The sequence below is a fragment of the Berghia stephanieae genome, chromosome 1 (genome assembly GCF_034508935.2).
Source record: "Berghia stephanieae isolate SIO BIC M18660-M18661 chromosome 1, UCSD_Bste_1.3, whole genome shotgun sequence".
Lineage (NCBI taxonomy): Eukaryota > Metazoa > Mollusca > Gastropoda > Nudibranchia > Aeolidiidae > Berghia > Berghia stephanieae.
In genome coordinates this window covers 55,216,798-55,232,422 of record NC_088360.1, presented here as the reverse complement: position 1 = coordinate 55,232,422, position 15,625 = coordinate 55,216,798, and the positions used below count along the sequence as shown (strand labels likewise).

At 42.1% G+C, this 15,625-nt stretch overlaps 1 long non-coding RNA gene across 5 annotated transcripts in view; it reads left to right on the top strand.

Annotated features, from left to right (window-relative positions):
• The window catches only part of LOC144964256 (uncharacterized), an 18,520-nt gene extending 10,808 nt beyond the window's left edge, over positions 1-7,712 (top strand). For all 5 annotated transcript variants that reach the window (XR_013643788.1, XR_013643793.1, XR_013643791.1 and 2 more), the window contains one exon: positions 6,944-7,712. This is a non-coding gene — a long non-coding RNA (uncharacterized LOC144964256). The remainder of the gene's footprint in view (positions 1-6,943) is intronic.
• The last annotated feature ends 7,913 nt before the right edge of the window (positions 7,713-15,625 follow it).

Here is a 15,625-nt window from a genome sequence, read left to right as displayed (position 1 = left end):
CATTTGGTCTTTTTGTTTTTTTTTTTTTTTTTTTTTTTTTTTTTTTTTGGGGGGGGGGGGGGGGGGGGGGGTTTGTTGCGTCTTGTCAGGATGGACGACAAGAGACAGAAAATTATTGAAGTTTGTGATCTGATTGATAGTATTTAGTGAGTACTACTCATCACAATGATTCACAAAGTAAACAACACACGAGACAAACGAACGAACAACAAGAAATTATAAAAGCCCCCTCCATACACTGCACAACACAGCCGTAACCTGAGACAAACATGTCGCCGTTTGTAGCATTGCTCATTTTTTGTGCCCCGTGTGGTCAAGGTGGACGACTACAAAAAGAAAGTTATGAATTTGTGAGAAGCCGGCCCCTCCTTTGGGACCCAAAAATCTCAGAATATCACATCAAGGATCAACGGAAAGAAATCTGGGAAGATATCGACATGAAATTATGTTTACTTGCCGCTGAGCTTATTTTAAATATTAATATAAATGACGATGATGATGATGATAATAATAAGACATATAAATAATGATAACAATAACAATGATAATGATGAAGATGATGATGATGATGACGAAAGCAGTAGTAGTAGTATTAGTATTAGTAGTAGTAGTAGTATTAGTAGTAGTAGCAGTAGTAGTAGTAGTAGTAGTAGTAGTAGTAGTAGTAGTAGTAGTAGTAGTAGTAGTAGTAGTAGTAGTAGTAGTTAATGTTGTTGTAGAGGGCGTTGGTTGCGGCTCTGTCATCTAGTGGTATGACACTCGCTTTCGGATCGGAAGGTCCTGGGTTCGAGCCTCGCGCTCGGCGCATAATGGAGTCCTTGGAAAAGGCTCTTTATTGACATTCTCTCATCGTACTCAGGTGTAAAATGAGTACCTGACCGTTAACAGCGTTGTCTTTGTCAGAAAAATGTAATATCGCCTAACATGCTTCATGTCCCGTCCTACATGTTAAATGCAGCTGTTGACCAGGGACCCCTTGTAAAGCGCTTTGAGTCGATATTGCTCTATATAAAGCTCAATTTATCTATTTTTTAACCTGGTTTCTATAGCATGATAGGGACAATAAAGTCGAAAAAGAAGTCGTTCAGAGTCAATAGGCCAATAGAGCCGGAATTTATCCCGGTCTCTATTGCGTGAAACGGACAATAGTAATTGCTTGCTATAGGAGTCTATCGCAAAGTACTTTCTGCCAGATCTAACAAATCCAGCTATCCAATCACTGCTGGGTGGACAGGGGGTCCAGAAAAATCGCGACTGCACGCGGTCCCTTTGCGTGTGAAGCGAATGCTCTACCAACTGAGCTATCGAGCCGAGAGGGACAAGAGCAATTGCTTTTTAACATTCGGTTAGGACGCTTGTCTAATGATGATGATGATGATAATACGTTTTTTTCTTCCTTTTCTATTCTTAAGTGTGATTAAATTTATCAATTTATCATCCATCAGAGGAATCCATGATAAAGAAAATGTGTTGTTTACTTTGGCGCGTCTATCGATACCGTACCGTCGATGATGTGCGTCAATGCCGCGAATTTAGTGAGAACTACTCATAAAAATTGGCTGACTAAAAACAATAACAAAGATGATTGCCGTTGATGTCGTGTGTCCTATGGAGGGAGCATTCAAAGCCCTTGGCATGTTAATTACCGACGTTCTGTGTGGTGGGTCTATGGAGGGTCCGCCTTACACTTACACTGGAAAGTCATCCAAATATATTGTGCGCTTGGCAAAGAAACTGACAACATCCGTAAATAAAACGACCAACACACAAAACTATGTGTAACCGTGAACGTTTATAGTCTGGTTAATACAGTTTAGTGAGACTTACTCATAAACGCGAATGGCAAAAAGCAATAACAAAGACCTGAGTGACGTCAACTTCATTATATCTATATGGATGCGCAGTCGATCAGGAAATCGCTTCTCAGTCTGAAACATTAGTTGTCAATAAATTTCTCATCCCTTACCAAATCAAAAGTGAGCTGAGAAAATATTTGAGTAACAGCAGGCGTGGGCAGTCATACCCAGGTCACTGAGACTACACCTATTTCTTGTGTCATTGATTCGTCGTCTTTGTTACAGGGCATCGTTTTTTTTTTTGAAATTGTTTAACTCAATTTTTTCGCCTTTCACCTTTCTACATCTCCGTTGGGTATCATTTTAAAGCCAAAAGCACTAACGAGATTCAGAACTTCAGCTCAAGCACCAACAATTACGTTATAGTTATTGATGACGATGTTTTTTTTATTTTTAAAAAATCCGTTTGTTATCATCATCAGCATCTTCAAGTGGTGTTATCACCCACAGTAACGACGATTCAGGATAAACAATCGTACCGGGTGAAAATCGTATTATAACTACAGAAATTATCGGTGTTTGTGTGTGTGTTTGTGTGTGTGTGTGTGTGAGTGTGTGTGTGTGTGAGTGTTTGTATGTTCGCTTGTTTGTGTATGAGTAGTATAATAATTAATTTAGAAACTTTGTAGTGAGCAATTGTCACCGTAGATGAAATCGTCAAAGTTGACAATATATATTATTTTGCTATGGTTTTTGGTTGAATTGATAATAGAATTGTTGGAAGCAGTCAATGAAAGTAGTCTGAGATTTCTTCTTCTTGTTCTGGTTCTTCTTCTTCTTCTTCTTCTTCTTCTTCTTCTTCTTCTTCTTCTTCTTCTTCTTCTTCTTCTTCTTCTTCTTCTTCTTCTTCTTCTTCTTCTTCTTCTTCTTCTTCTTCTTCTTCTTCTCCTCCTTCTCCTCCATCTCTTCCTTCTTCTTCTCCTCCTTTTTCTTCTTATCTATCTGGGTGGGGTTCCTGACCTTCCATAGTGGGCAGGGAGGTACATACTCTGTCTTCTATCACTCTATATCTTTCTTTGTCTTGAAATGAGCTTTCTTGGTTTTGCACTGGTCCTGGCTGGATACCCTGGCTGAGGGGGAAACAGTCAAATGTATATATACTTAGTTTTGGGAGATGATATTTTTTTCCTCGTAAAACATCTCTCTGTTACGCACTGTATTGTTTTGTATGTATATTAAATATGATTTGTAAACATTTTTAGACGAGACCTGTGCTTGTGTCTGGATGAGACTTTTAGGTGATCTTAAACTAAGGATTTTGATAGTGTGCTCTTGGAATCTACATCTGTTTTCTATTTGAACAAGTTCCCCTTTTGTCTTCCCTTTTCTTAGCCACTTTAATTGTAATTCTAGAACTTTTCACTATCCCATTTCTTCCTTTTAATGGCGCTGATATGACCTAAATGTGTTGCAAGCGCCGTAAAACCCTTAAAAAAACAAAACAAAAAACAATCTCCTTATCTTTTTCCTCCTCCTCCTCCTCCTCCTCCTCCTCCTCCTCCTCCTTCTTCTTCTTCTTCTTCTTCTTCTTCTTCTTCTTCTTCTTCTTCTTCTTCTTCTTCTTCTTCTTCTTCTTCTTCTTCTTCTTCTTCTTCTTCTTCTTCTTCTTCTTCTTCTTCTTCTTCTTCTTCTTCTTCTTCTTCTTCTTCTTCTTCTTCTTCTTCTTCTTCTTCTTTCTTCTTCTTTTCTTCTTCTTCTTCTTCTTCTTCTTCTTCTTCTTCTTCTTCTTCTTCTTCTTCTTCTTCTTCTTCTTCTTCTTCTTCTCTTCTTCTTCTTCTTCTTCTTCTTCTTCTTCTTCTTCTTCTTCTTCTTCTTCTTCTTCTTCTTCTTCTTCTTCTTCTTCTTCTTCTTCTTCTTCTTCTTCTTCTTCTTCTTCTTCTTCTTCTTCTTCTTCTTCTTCTTCTTCTTCTTCTTCTTCTTCCTATTCTTCTTCTTCTTCTTCCTATTCTCCTTATTCTTATTCTTATTATTCTTATGATCCTTATTCTTATTATTCTTATTCTAATATCTGATTTGTAAATTTCTGTTATTTATTCACGTTTTAGTCTCTTGTCAAAGCGTATTACAGAACAGTTTATGTTGGTAATTCTAATTGTATTTTTATTTTCAGTCTTTTTTATTTGCGTTGACTCGAGGTGCGGTCATCGTTGATGGTGATGCTGTTCTAGCAGAGGGGTGTTTTGCTTTGTTGATCTGAAATTTGGATAGGCACAGAATTGTACGTTTTCACATCGTAGGTGTTGATGCTGCTGTATTTATTCTTGTGTTTTCTCTTTCTGGTGTTGGTGTCGATTTATTTGTGATCGGTACATGTTGCGCCATTCGTAAATATTGCTGAAGAAGGTATATTTGTCGTTCCCCAAGTATTTCTGACATTGGTTATTATTTATCGGAGTGACTCACATCAGCTCACTTAACGTTTTGATGACACTCGCATGAATACATTTTGGTGTTGCTGTAATGGTGTGTTTTGTCGGTGGCAAGCTGTATTTGTGTCAGTGTAGCCGGCGGGTGTGTGCGTCGTGAGTGAACTGTTGGTTGGTGTCCAATTAACCAGTAGATTTTTAACCAATCAAAACATGGAATTTGTGACACACCTTCACACGTGCTCGGACAAACATAGTTGGTTGTTTATAAACAATAACGTGAACGAATTCGACCTCCATCTGATCGTTGTTATTGTTTTTATATTGAAAAATGGGTGACTAGTTATCACATGGTTTTCTAGATCATATTATAAACGTTTAAATTCACACATAGTTTTCTGTGTTGATTCTATTGATCAAGCGGTAGTACAGTGGGTATTTTACTTAACACATATCATCGATAGTAAAACATGTGTAGTTTGCTGTGTCTACCAACCACTGTCATTGTTTACATTATGACGATTGTCCGAGAGGCGTGGTTATTTATGTTGACCTTTGTTTATATTAACCTCCGCGATTGCCTCCTGGTTTATAAAAATAGAATTGATGGCAATATAAACAGTGTCCGTTGATTAAAACTCTATTTCGAAGTGGTAAAATGTCGATAAAATTAAGATATCATGCATCGTTAAACATATTGAAATACATAAAAGATGTTTGATGAAAATGGATAAAATATACACCTGGAAGATTCACAACCAATATAAAATCCATAAAAAAAGAAATAAGTATATCCAGGTGAATTTCATAAAAGAGTAGAGCGCACAAACACTGCCACCATGCGGGGTGCGTTACACATTCACAGATATCAGTTTTACCAAATTTGAAGAAAAATGAACTACTTCACGAAAGCTGGAACAACCCAAGTCTTTGCACGTTTCAGCGATAACTCAAATATTGTTTGAACTTATCGGCTTGTTGCTGGCATCCAAAATAGTAAATTTTATTCATCTAAAACTCAAATCAAGGTCAATAACAAAACAATGGGAATATTAACAAAAGTGTACATGTCACATGTTTAGCATATAATTGTTTTAATGGTCTTAAAGATGTTATAACATATCGATAAGTTACTAGTAATTAATTATTAAATGTAGTTGACCTCATTTACATATATATATATTATATATAATATATATATATATATATATATATATATATATATAACATATATATATATATATATATATATACATATTATGATTTGTTAACATTTGCGTGTGTTTCTCTTAGTTGAGACAAGTGCGTGTATCAGGATGAGACATTTAGTTTATCTCAAACTAAGTACACTGGAAGTATGCTCTCGGATTGTATATCTGTTCTTCTCGGATTGTATATCTGTTCTTGTACCAATTGGCCTTTGTCTTCCTTTTTTCGTACTTTAATTGTAATTCTATAACTTGTTAATTTCCCATTTTCTTCCTTTTTCCTGGCGCTGATATGACCTAAATGTGTTGCAAGCGCCGTAAGACCCTTAAAAACAAAACTAAATGTTGCAAGCTCAAATAGATGAACAATCAAATAAGGAAAAAGTTGTATCCCCCCCTCCTTACTCTCTCTCTCTCTCTCTCTCTCTCTCTCTCTCTCTCTCTATCTATCTCTCTCTCTCTCTCTCTCTCTCTCTCTCTCTCTCTCTCTCTCTCTCTCTCTCTCTCTCACTCTCTCTAAGCATCAAATCACTATGGAAGAGGGTGATGTAGGTCCTGTTATCAAGTCCAGTTTCCTGAATATCTTGATATTTTCTCCAGACAGCCTGTAAAGAATAATTTCCATTGAGCTTGTAAAGAATAATTTTCCCTTAGGATGAATGAAAGGATGTTTTAAATTTTGTCCTTGGACACTACTTCTATTCCACCTATTTGAATCAGTCCCCTCTTACATTTTCTTGGGTGCTTTTAATGGTAAATCAATTACTTATTTTTACTATCCACGTCCTCCTATTATAAGCGTTGAAATGATCTTAAAATGACGTAACCTCCGTAAGACCAATAAGAAAACAGAACAAAATGAAACTATTTTAATTCTGGCGTATCTCCTTGTAATGGTCTTGTGTCTCCGTCAAGCTTTAATATAGAGCAATATCCACTAAACGTGCTCAAATCGCTTTACAAGCAAGCAACAGCAACACTAAATATCGACGAGACATGGCGCCTGTTTTGCGATACTGCAATTTCTGCGCACAGGGACGACGTTGTTAATGACCATACTCGTTTTACGTTTCAGTTCGGTGAGAGAATGTGAGTAAAGAGCATTTTCTAAGGACTCAACAACGCACCGCTCAGAACCGAGGACTTTCCGATCCGAAGGCAAGTGTCATACCACTGTATCGCATAGCCGCACAAAAATATTACGTTTTAAATCTCTCACCTGACCATAAACAGTGTGATTCTCTTTTCATATCGCATTTGTACAATCCTTGATTGTGCTTGTACAATAAGGTGGCCGTAACTCTATGCGTGGTCTAATATTGTCCAATATTTGTTTAGTATATATATAAACTACCCGGTTTTGATTCGGATTATAGCATGATATATGACTGACCTCCGGTTCTCTTGTACATCATTAAAGATTTCTCTTATATGAATCAATGTAAAGTTTTTTAATTGTACCCAAATGACAAGAGAGACTCACCATCCATTACTTTTCTTTCTCCTATTGTAGATCATCATCAAATCTTCTATGTGGGTGATTTTACATACAGCAATGGAACTATGTCAGAAAGCGAACAACTCTTCATCGGATGTTTTTGGGACTGGAGATCTTTCTTCAAATGTTCATTTGACATCTGAACACTATTGATAACGAATCTTAACTCTTATTTCAATGTCAAAATTATGTGTTCTCTCTCTCTCTCTCTCTCTCTCTCTCTCTCTCTCTCTCTCTCTCTCTCCCTCCCTCTCGCTCGCTCGCTATGTGTATGTGTGTGTGTGTGTGTGTGTGAGAGAGAGAGAGAGAGACAGAGAGAGAAAGAGAGAGAGATAGAGAGAGAGAGGAGAGAGAGAGAGAGAGAGAGAGAGAGAGAGAGAGAGAGAGAGAGAGAGAGAGAGAGAGAGAGAGAGAGAGAGAGAGAGAGAGAGAGAGAGAGAGAGAGAGAGAGTGAGAGTGAGTGAGTTTCTGTGAGTTCATGTGTGTTTCATATTTATATTAGGAATATAATCCGCCCAGGTTTTTGTTTTTGTTTTAGATATAACGTAAGCTGGATCACAAAATAACTACAGTCAAAAAAACTCGTCTTCTGAGTTGTAGAGTTTTGCAGATTAGGGGCAGCGTGGCTCAGTGGTACGGTCTTTGCTTCTACCCGAAAGGTACCGAGTTCAATCATCTGCCGCTGCGTTGTGTGGCCTTGTACAAGTCACCTCGCCCTTGTTCACTTTTTGGGGTTGATCTGCGATTAATGCCTGGGTTATTCCAGTCTTCCCTTGGAATAGACTCCCGGGGGATGAATAAAGAGAATTTTCTTTTTTAAATTTTATTTAACTGGGTGGTGTTCCTGACCTCCCAAAGTGGGGGTGGGTGGGGTTGGGGGTGGGGGGTGGGGTACATACTGTGTATTCTATCCCCCTATGTCTTTTTTCCAACATGCTTTCTGTCTTGGTCTTGGAATGAGATTACTTGTTTTGTCCTCGCCCTGGTTGGGAGGGAAACAGTCAAATGTATAGTTAGTTTTGGGAGATTGTATTTTTCCCTTGTAAATCATCTTTCTGTTATGCACTGTATTATGTTTTATGTATTATATATGATTTGTAAACATTTGAGTGTGTTCCTCATAGTGGGGACCTGTGCTTGGGTCTGTATGAGACTTTTGGGTGATCTTAAAACTAAGTACACTGATAATGTGCTCTTGGAATCTACATCTGTTCCCGCCCTAGCTCAATTTGCTGCGCTGCTCTGCGACTAACGCCTTGGTTATTCCAGTCTTCCTTTGGAATAGACCCTAAAGACAAATTTCCCCTGGGGGATGAATAAAGGGAATTGTATATATTATTTATCCCATATACTGTGTGGGGTTCCTAACCTCCCATAGTAGGTAGGGAGGTACATACTGTGTATTCTATCCCCCTATGTCTATTTTCCGCACATGTTTTTGTTTTTGTTTTAGATAGAACGTAAGCTAGATCAGAAAATTACTACAGTCGATAAAAACTAGTCTACTGAGTTTTAGAGTTTTGCAGATTAGAGGCAGCGTGGCTCAGTGGTGCGGTCTTTGCTTCCTACCCGAAAGGTAGCGAGTTCAATCTCCCGCCGCTGCCATGTGTGGCCTTGAATAAGTCACCTCGCCCTACCTCACTTTGCGGCGCTGCTCTGCGGCTAACGCCTGGGTTATTCCAGTCTGCCCTTGGAATAGACTCCTGGGGGATGTATAAAGGGAATTTCCTTTTTTAAATTTTATTTAACTGGGTGGGGTTCCTAAGCGCCCACAGTGGGGAGCGGGGGGGAGGGGGGGGGGGGGGAGGGTACATACTGTTTCTTCTTTCCCACTATACTGGGTGGGGTTCCTGACCTCCCATACTGGGCCTGGAGGTACATACTGTGTATTCTATCCCCCTATGTCTTTTTTCCAATATGCTTTTCGTCTTGGTCTTGGAAAGGGATTACTTGGTTCAATCTCCCGCCGCTGCGTTGTGTGCCCTTGAGCAAGTCACCTCGCCCTAGCTTACATTGCGGCGCTGCTCTACGGATAACGCCTGGGTTATTCCAGTCTTCCCTTGGAATAGACTCCTGGGGAATTAATAAAGGGAATTTATTCTATATTTTATTTAACTGGGTGGGGTTCTTGACCTCGCATAGTAGACAGGAAAGAGAGAGAGAGAGAGAGAGAGAGGGGGGGGGGGGGGGGTTCCTAACCTGTCTTCTACTGGGTGCGGTTCCTGACCTCCCACAGTGAGCAGTTTTCCCATGGAATAGACTCCTGGTGGATAAAAAGGGCATTTCCTTTTTAAAATTTTCTTTAACTGGGTGGGGTTCCTGACCGCCCATAGTGGGGGGGGGGGGGGGACATACTGTTTCTTCTATCCCCTTATACTGGGCGGGGTTCCTGACTGCTCATACCGGGCAGGGAGGTACATACTGTGTATTCTATCCCTCTATGTCTGTTTTCCAACATGCTTTCTGTCTTTGTTTTGGAATGAGATTACTTGGTTTTGTCCTAGCCCTGGCCGGATACCCTGGCTTGGTTGGAAGCAGTCAAATGTATAGTTAATTTTGGGAGGTTGTATTTTTTCCTTGTAAATCATCTCTCTGTTATGCACTGTATTATGTTTTATATATATGATTTGTACACATTGGAGTGTGTTTCTCTTAGTGGGGACCTGTGTCTGTATGATACTTTCGGGTGATCATCTCAAACTAAGTACACTGATAGTGTGCTTTTGGAATCTACGTCTGTTCCCGCCCTAGCTCCCTTTGCGGCGCTGCTCTGCGTCTAACGCCTTGGTTATTCCAGTCTTCCCTTGGAATAAACCCTAAAGACAAATTTCCCCTGGGGAATGAATAAAGGGATTTTATTCTATATTTTATTTAACTGGGTGGGGTTCATGACCTCGCATAGTAGACAGGAGAGAGAGGGGGAGGTGGGGGGGGGGGGGGGGTTCCTGACCTGTCTTCTACTGCGTGGGGTTCCTGACCTCCCACAGTGGGCAGTTTTCCCATGGAATAGACTCCTGGTGGATAAAAAAGGGAATTTTCTTTAACTGGGTGGGGTTCCTGACCGCCAATAGTGGGGGGGGGGTTACATACTATTTCTTCTATCCCCTTATACTGGGTGGGGTTCCTGACCGCTCATACTGGGCAGGGAGGTACATACTGTGTATTTATCCCTCTATGTCTGTTTTCCAACATGCTTTCTGTCTTTGTTTTGGAATGAGATTACTGGTTTTGTCCAAGCCCTGGCCGGATACCCTGGCTGGGTTGGAAGCAGTCAAATGTATAGTTAATTTTGGGAGGTTGTATTTTTCCCTTGTAAATCATCTTTCTGTTATGCACTGTATTATGTTTTATATATGATTTGTACACATTGGAGTGTGTTTCTCTTAGTGGGGACCTGTGTCTGTACATACTGCCGCTGCATTGATCACAAAATGACTACAGTCGAGAAAACTCGAGGGAAACAGTCGTGTATAGTTTTGGGAGATTGTATTTTTCCCCTGTAAATCATCCTTCTGTTATGCACTGTATTAAGTTTTATGTATTATATATGATTTATAAACATTTGAGTGTGTTCCTCTTAGTGGGGACCTGGGCTTGTGTCTGTATGAGACTTTTAGGTGATCTCAAACTATGTACCCTGATAGTTTGCTCTTGGAATCTACATCTGTTCCAGCCCCAGCTCAATTTGCGGCGCTGCTCTGTGGCTGACGCATTGGTTATTCCAGTCTTCCCTTGGAATAGACCCTAAAGACAAATTTCCCCTGGAGGATGAATAAAAGGAATGGTATCTTTTTAAATTTTATTTAATTGGGTGGGGTTCTTGACCTCCCATAGTGGTCAGGGGAGGGGGGGGGGGGGTTAAACACTGTGGCTTTTTCCCCATATACTGTGTGGGGTTCCTGACATCCCATATTGGGCAGGGAGGTGCATACTGTGTCTTCTATCCCCCTATGTCTGTTTTCCGCACTGGTTTTTGTTTTTGTTTTAGATATAACGTAAGCTGGATCACAAAATAACTACAGTCGAGAAAACTCGTCTACTGAGTTTAGGGGCTGCGTGGCTCTGTGGTACGGTCTTTGCTTCGTACCCGAAAGGTACCGAGTTGAATCACCCGCCGTTGAGCTGTGTGGCCTTGAGAAAGTCACCTCGCCCTAGCTCACTTTTTGGCGCTGCCCCGCGGCTAACGCCTGGGTCATTCGAGTCTTCCCTTGGAATAGACTCCTGGAGGATGAATAAATGGAATGTTCTTTTTAAAATTTTATTTAACTGGGTGGGGTTCCTGACTGCCCATAGTGGGGAGGTTGAAGAGGGGGGGGGGGGGGATGGTGGTACATACTGTTTCCTCTATCCCCTTATACTGGGTGGGGTTCCTGACCTCTCATACTGGGCAGGGAGGCACATACTGTGTATTCTATCCCCCTAAGTCTGTTTTCCGCACAGGTTTTTGTTTTAGATATAACGTAAGCTGGATCACAAAATAACTACAGTCGAGAAAACTCGTCTACTCGTTTTGTAGATTAGGGGCAGCGTGGCTCAGTGGTACGGTCTTTGCTTCCTACCCGAAAGGTAGCGAGTTCAATGTCTTGCCGCTGCATTGTGTGGCCTTGAACAAGTCGCGTCGCCCTAGCTCACTTTGCGGCGCTGCTCTACGGATAACGCCTTGGTTGTTCCAGTCTTTCCTTGGAATAGACTCCTGGATGAATAAAGGGAATTTATTTTATATTTTATTAACTGGTTGGGGTTCCTGACCTCATATAGTGGGCAGGGTAGGGGGGGGGGTACATATTGTTCCTTCTATCTCTCTAAACTGGGTGGGGTTCCTGACCTCCCATAGTGGGCAGGCAGGTACATACCGTGTATTCTATCCCCTTATGTCTGTTTTACAACATGCTTTCTGTCTTTGTTTTGGAATGAGATTACTTGATTTTTTGTCCTAGCCCTGGCCGGATACACTGGCTGGGTGGGAAGCAGTCAAATGTAAAGTTAGTTTTGGGAGGTTGTATTTGTACATACTGTGTCTTCTTTCCCCTTATACTGGGTGGGGTTCCTGTCCTCCCATAGTGGGCAGGGAGATACACACTATCTTCTATCCCTCAATGTCTCTTTTCCGAACAGGTTTGTGTTTTAGATATAACGTAAGCTGGATCACAAAATGACTACAGTCGAGAAAACTCGTATACTGAATTTTAGAGTTGCACATTAGGGGCAGCGTGGCTCAGTGGTACGGTCTTTGCTTCCTACCCGAAATGTACCGAGTTCAATCACCCGCCTCTGCGTTTTTTGGCCTTGAACAAGTCGCCTCGCCCTTGCCTACTTTGCGGCGCTGCTCTGCGGATAACGTCCGGGTTATTCCAGTCCTCTCTTGAAATAGACCCTAAAGACAAATTTCCCCTGGGGGATGAATTATGAGAATTTTCTTTTTTAAAAATTTTATTTATCTGGGTGGGGTTCCTGACCTCCATAGTGGGGATGGGGGGGGGGGGGGGGGGGGACACATACTGTGTATTCTATCCCCCTATGTCTTTTTTCCAACATGCTTTCTATCTTGGTCTTGGAATGAGATTACTTGGTTTTTCCTCGCCCTGGTTGGGAGGGTAACAGTCAAGTGTATAGTAAGTTTTGGGAGATTGTATTTTTCCCCTGTAAATCATCTTTCTGTTATGCACTGTATTAAGTTTTATGCATTATATATGATTTATAAACATTTGAGTGTGTTCCTCTTAGTGAGGACCTGGGCTTGTGTCTGTATGAGACTTTTAGGTGATCTCAAACTATGTACCCTGATAGTTTGCTCTTGGAATCTACATCTGTTCCAGCTCAATTTGCGGCGCTGCTCTGTGGCTAACTCATTGGTTATTCCAGTCTTCCCTTGGAATAGACACTAAAGACAAATTTCCCCTGGAGGATGAATAAAAGGAATTGTATCTTTTTTTTTTTTTATTTAACTGGGTGGGGTTCTTGACCTCCCATAGTGGTCATGGGAGGGGGGGGGGGGTTAAACACTGTGGCTTTTCTTTCCCCATATACTGTGTGGGGTTCCTGACATCCCATATTGGGCAGGGAGGTACATACTGTGTCTTCTATCCCCCGATGTCTGTTTTCCGCACAGGTTTTTGTTTTTGTTTTAGATATAACGTAAGCTGGATCACAAAATAACCACAGTCGGGAAAATTCGTCAACTGAGTTTTAGAGTTTTGCAGATTAGGGGAAGCGTGGCTCAGTGGTACGGTCTTTGCTTCGTACTTTGCTCACTTTTTGGCGCTGCCCCGCGGCTAACGCCTGGGTTATTCAAGTCTTCCCTTGGAATAGACTCCTGAGGGACGAATAAATGGAATATTCTTTTTAAAATCTTTATAAACTGGGTGGGGTTCCTGACCGCCCATAGTGGGGAGGTGGAGGGGGGGGGGGGGGGGGGACATACTGTTACTTCTATCGCCTTATACTGGGTGGAGTTCCTGACCTCTCATACTGGGAAGGGAGGTACATACTGTGCATTCTATCCCCCTATGTCTGTTTTCCGCACAGGTCTTTCTGTCTTTGTTTTGGAATGAGATTACTTGGTTTTTCCTAGCCCTGGCCGGACACCCTGGCTGGCTGGGAAGCAGTTAAATGTATAGTTAGTTTTGGGAGGTTGTAGTTGTACATACTGTGTCTTCTTTCCCCTTATACTGGGTGGGGTTCCTGTCCTCCCATAGTGGGCAGGGAGGTACATACTGTCTTCTATCCCTCTATATCTCTTTTCCGAACAGGTTTTTGTTTTAGATATATCGTAAGCTGGATCACAAAATTACTACAGTCGATAAAACTCGTATACTGAGTTTTAGAGTTGCACATTAGGGGCAGCGTGGCTCAGTGGTACGGTCTTTGCTTCCTACCCGAAATGTACCGCGTTTAATCACCCGCCCCTGCGTTGTGTGGCCTTGAACAAGGCACTTCGCACTAGCTCACTTTGCGGCGCTGCTCTGCGGATAACGTCCGGGTTATTCCAGTCCTCTCTTGAAATAGACCCTAAAGACAAATTTCCCCTGGGGGATGAATTATGAGAATTTTCTTTTTTAAAATTTTTATTTATCTGGGTTGGGTTCCTGACCTCCCATAGTGGGGATGGGGGGGGGGGGGGGGGGCACATACTGTGTATTCTATCCCCCTATGTCTTTTTTTCCAACATGCTTTCTATCTTGGTCTTGGAATGAGATTACTTGGTTTTTCCTCGCCCTGGTTGGGAGGGTAACAGTCAAGTGTATAGTAAGTTTTGGGAGATTGTATTTTTCCCCTGTAAATCATCTTTCTGTTATGCACTGTATTAAGTTTTATGTATTATATATGATTTATAAACATTTGAGTGTGTTCCTCTTAGTGAGGACCTGGGCTTGTGTCTGTATGAGACTTTTAGGTGATCTCAAACTATGTACCCTGATAGTTTGCTCTTGGAATCTACATCTGTTCCAGCCCCAGCTCAATTTGCGGCGCTGCTCTGTGGCTAACTCATTGGTTATTCCAGTCTTCCCTTGGAATAGACCCTAAAGACAAATTTCCCCTGGAGGATGAATAAAAGGAATTGTATCTTTTTTTTTTTTATTTAACTGGGTGGGGTTCTTGACCTCCCATAGTGGTCATGGGAGGGGGGGGGGGAGTTAAACACTGTGGCTTTTCTTTCCCCATATACTGTGTGGGGTTCCTGACATCCCATATTGGGCCCCCTCGTGGATCTTTACCTTGCAGTTGGTGAGGGGGCTTGAGGCACACGGGAGGGCAAAGGTGTAAATCCCTGTCGACCGTCACGAGACCATCCCGGGTATCGAGCCAACGAGCCACATGAGCTGCTCGCCCCGGTGTGTGACTAAATTTGATCCAAACCCGGTGCCCGAATAGCAGCCCTATCCCGGGCGCCACACTATTATCCTTATGTCGAGTCCCAATCAGTCCCGTCAATGGCGAAGCGGTCTGCCGCCTAGCCAAATAATACCGCGTTCGTGTCGCCAGGGTCGTCGGCACGTCCGAGAAAAAAGCAAACGTCCCATGCATCAATCGATTCGCGGCCTGCCGATCGGAAAATGCGACGGCGGGGATGGCGAGCTGACGCGTATATTGTCCCTGAACGTCGAGAGCCAGAGTATGGCAAAAAATGAGCTTTTATCAAAGCTATTGGCCATTCATTGCGTAGATAGCCTCCTTTTACAGGAGACCCACCTTTATTCAGGCGCGCAATCTTCCCGATTCCAGATCCCAGGCTATACGGTGGTCCAACGCGAGGACACCTCGAGGCTCAAAGGAGGGGTTAGCGTTTACGCTAAAGAGCCATCGAAGGTAAGGGTCATTGAGAGCGTAACGGACAGCAATGGGGTGACCGAATTTCCGTGGAAGTAGGTCGACTGTGTTTGCATAATATTTACAAACCACCTAGAGCGACTTGGACTACACCACCGGTACCGGTGGTCAGCCATCCTTCCATCTGTCTGGGAGACTTTAATAGCCACCATCACGAATGGGGCTACCGAGACTGCAACGAGGCAGGAAGACAACTCCGCTCATGGATGGACTGTAATGATCTACACCTAGTGTACGATCCTACAGCCAAGGGTACCTTCCGGGGTACCCGCCATAAGAAGGAATATACTCCAGACCTCACCCTCGTAACGAAAGGCGCGAACGGTGAACCGCTGCAGGTGAAGCGGACAGTCCTCGGGGACTTTCCGC